The sequence below is a fragment of the Triticum dicoccoides genome, chromosome 5B (assembly GCF_002162155.2).
Source record: "Triticum dicoccoides isolate Atlit2015 ecotype Zavitan chromosome 5B, WEW_v2.0, whole genome shotgun sequence".
NCBI lineage: Eukaryota > Viridiplantae > Streptophyta > Magnoliopsida > Poales > Poaceae > Triticum > Triticum dicoccoides.
The window spans coordinates 659,157,167-659,160,748 of NC_041389.1; positions in this window are offsets into that span (position 1 = coordinate 659,157,167).

Consider the following 3,582-nt stretch of genomic DNA (forward strand, 5'->3'; position numbering starts at 1 on the left):
ATGTTTTTGGAACAAACGTGATCCAGAGGACTTGGGGTGGAAGTCAAGAAACAAGCGAGGCGGCCACAAGGGTGCCCGGCGCGCCCTTTACAGGTGGGCGCGCCCCCACCCTTGTGGGCCCCTCGAGCGTCCACCGACCTACTTCTTCCTCCTATATATACCCACGTACCCTGAAACCATCGAGGGGCACCACGAAAAACTATTTCCACCGTCGTAACCTTCTGTATCCGCGAGATCCCATCTTGGAGCCTTTGCTGGCGCTCCGCCGGAGGGTGAATCGACCATGGAGGGCCTCTACATCATCTCCAAGACCCTTCCGATGAGTTGTAAGTAGTTTACCACAGACCTTCGGGTCCATAGTTATTAGCTAGATGGCTTCTTCTCTCTCTTTGAATCTCAATACAAAGTTCTCCTCAGTCTTCTTGGAGATCTATTTGATGTAACTCTTTTTGCGGTGTGTTTGTCGAGATCCGATGAATTGTGGGTTTATGATCAAGTTTATCTATGAGAAATATTTGAATCTCCTCTGAGTTCTTTTATGTGTGACTAAGTTATCTTTGCAAGTCTTCAAATTATCAGTTTGGTTTGGCCTACTAGATTGATTTTTCTTGCAATGGGAGAAGTGCTTAGCTTTGAGTTCAATCTTGCGGTGTCCTTTCCCAGTGACAGCAGGGGCATCAAGGCACGTATTGTATTGTTGCCATCAAGGATAAAAAGATGGGGTTTATATCATATTGCATGAGTTTATCCCTCTACATCATGTCATCTTTCTTAATGCGTTACTCTGTTCTTTATGAACTTAATACTCTAGATGCATGCTGGATAGCTGTCGATGCATGGAGTAATAGTAGTAGATGCAGGCAGGAGTCGGTCTACTTGTCACGGATGTGATGCCTATATACATGATCATGCCTAGATAATCTCATAATTATTCGCTTTTCTATGAATTGCGCGATAGTAATTTGTTCACCCACCATAATACTTATGCTATCTTGAGAGAAGCCACTAGTGAAACCTATGGCCCCCGGGTCTATCTTTTATCATATAAGCTTTCAATCTACTTTTATTTGCATCTTTACTTTTTCCATCTATCATAAAATACCAAAAATATATTTATCTTATCATATTATCTCTATCAAATCTCACTTTTGCAAGTGGCGGTGAAGGTATTGACAACCCCTTTATTGCATTGGTTGCGAGTTCTTGTTTGTTTGTGTAGGTGCGTGAGACTTTTGAGGAGCGTCCTACTAGATTGATACCTTGGTTCTCAAAAACTAAGGGAAATACTTACGCTACTTTGCTGCATCACCCTTTTCTCTTCAAGGAAAACCAACGCAAGCTCAAGACATAGCACCTATTGATAACTCACAAGTATAGGTGATCGTGATAGTCTTCAAGGATAGTATTTTACCCAAGTTTATTGATTCGACATAAGGGGAGCCAAAGAATATTTATGAGCCTTAGCAGTTGAGTTGTCAATTCAACCACACTTGGGAAATTATATTTCTGCAGCAAAGTGTTTAGTAACACAATAGTTTGATAGTTTTGATAGTAGTAGTAAGAGTAGCAATAGTAACAGGAACATCAACAATAGCAGTTTGTGATGATTTTAACAACAGTAGCAATAGTAACTTAGCAAAGACCAATATGAGAAAAGCGTAGGCATTGGGTTAGTGATGGATATTTGTGTTGGATGACACTCATCATATAAGAGTCACAACCTAGAGTGGTACACGATAGCTCCAATTCATCAATGTAATATAGGCATGTATTTAGTATATAGTCATATGTGCTTCTAATAAGAAATTGCATGGAATCTTTTGTCCTACCCTCCCGTGGCAGCGGGGTCCTTAAGGAAACTAAGATATATTAAGGCCTCCTTGCAATAGAGAACCGGAACAAAGCATTAACACACGGTGAATACATGAACTCCTCGAAATACAGCCATTCCCGGAGAGTATCCCAATTATTGTCACTTTGGGGTCTACGGATCAGAACAATAACAAGTGCATATAACTAGCAGACATGATCTGGAACTCAAATATGTTCATAAAAACATAGAAGGTTCGGATCTAAAATCATGGTACTCGGGCCCTAGTGACAAGCATTAAGCATAGAAAAGTCATATCAACATCAATCTGGGAACATAGTGGAACTAGGGATCAAGCCCTAACAAATTGACTCAATTAGATGACAAATCTCATCCAACTCCATCACCATCCAGCAAACCTATGAAGGAATTACTCACTCCTAGTGGCGAGCATCATGGAGTTGTAGTTGATGACGACGGTGATGAATCCCCCTCTTGGGAGCCTTGTACGGACTCCAGATCATCTCTCCCGATGAAGAACAGGAGGTGGCGGCTCCATCTCGCAAAACATGATGAAACTTTCTTTCTGATTTTTTTCTCCGTGAAATGATGTTATTGGACTTAGGGCAAACGGAGGCTCGTGGGGCCCATGAGCTTACAAGGCGCGCCCTGGGGGGATTGGGTGGGAGCGCCCCCAAGCTCATCGTTCCTGGGTGGCCCCCTTCAGTAGGTCTCTTCGCCAATATTTTTCACATTTATTAGAAATAATCTCTGTAAATTTTCAGCCCAATCCGTGAGCTTTTATTTCCACGCAAAAATAACACCATGGTAATTCTGCTTAAAACAATGTCAATCCGGGTTAGTTTTATTCAAATCATGCAAATTTGTGTCTAAAACAAGAGTAAAAGTGCTTGGAAAAGTAGATACGTGTGACGCCACGATTCAATCGTACACTAATCATGCACGCAAATGTGTACGATCAAGATCAGGGACTCACGGGAAGATATCACAACACAACTCTAAAAGTAAAAAGTCATACAAGCATCATATTACAAGCCAGGGGCCTTGAGGGCTCGAATACAAGTGCTCGAACATAAACGAGTCAGCGGAAACAACAATATTGAGTACAAACATAAGTTAAACAAATTGCCATAAGATGGCTAGCACAAACTAGGATACATATCGAAAGAGGCGCAAGCCTCCTGTGTGGGATCCTCCTAAACTACTCCTGGTCGTCGGCGGCCTAAACATAGTAGTCACTACAAAAAAAGACACATCCGTGACATTTTGGGCCAAACGAATTTTTTTCTGTCATACATATAACACTTCTATGACGATAATTGTGACAAAACCCGGTATCATCATAGATGTGGTGGGCTTCTATTTCTATGACAAAAAATCATGACAGAAAATGGGCTTTTCGTCCTGGGCGGGCCAGAAACACAGCTGCATGACATTCTTTGGGCCGTCCATGACGGAAAAACCATGGTAAAAGCGAGGGCGAGGAAATTTTTTGGCGAGTTCCCGGTTACGGTGGGAGGTCGGGGGCCGAGCGATACGCGTTTCTCTCGTACACGTACGTGCATGTGTGCGAGGCATTGGCTCTAACTGAACCCGAGCGAGGCGTTGGGCTCTAACTGAACCCGAGCGATTGCACTGCAAGGTACGCGTTACTAAACCCGAGCGATCGATCGATGACTGTTAACTGAACCCGATCGAGCGATTCCTTCGCTACTGCTGCTAACTGAAGCCGATCGATGCTAACTCTGGAT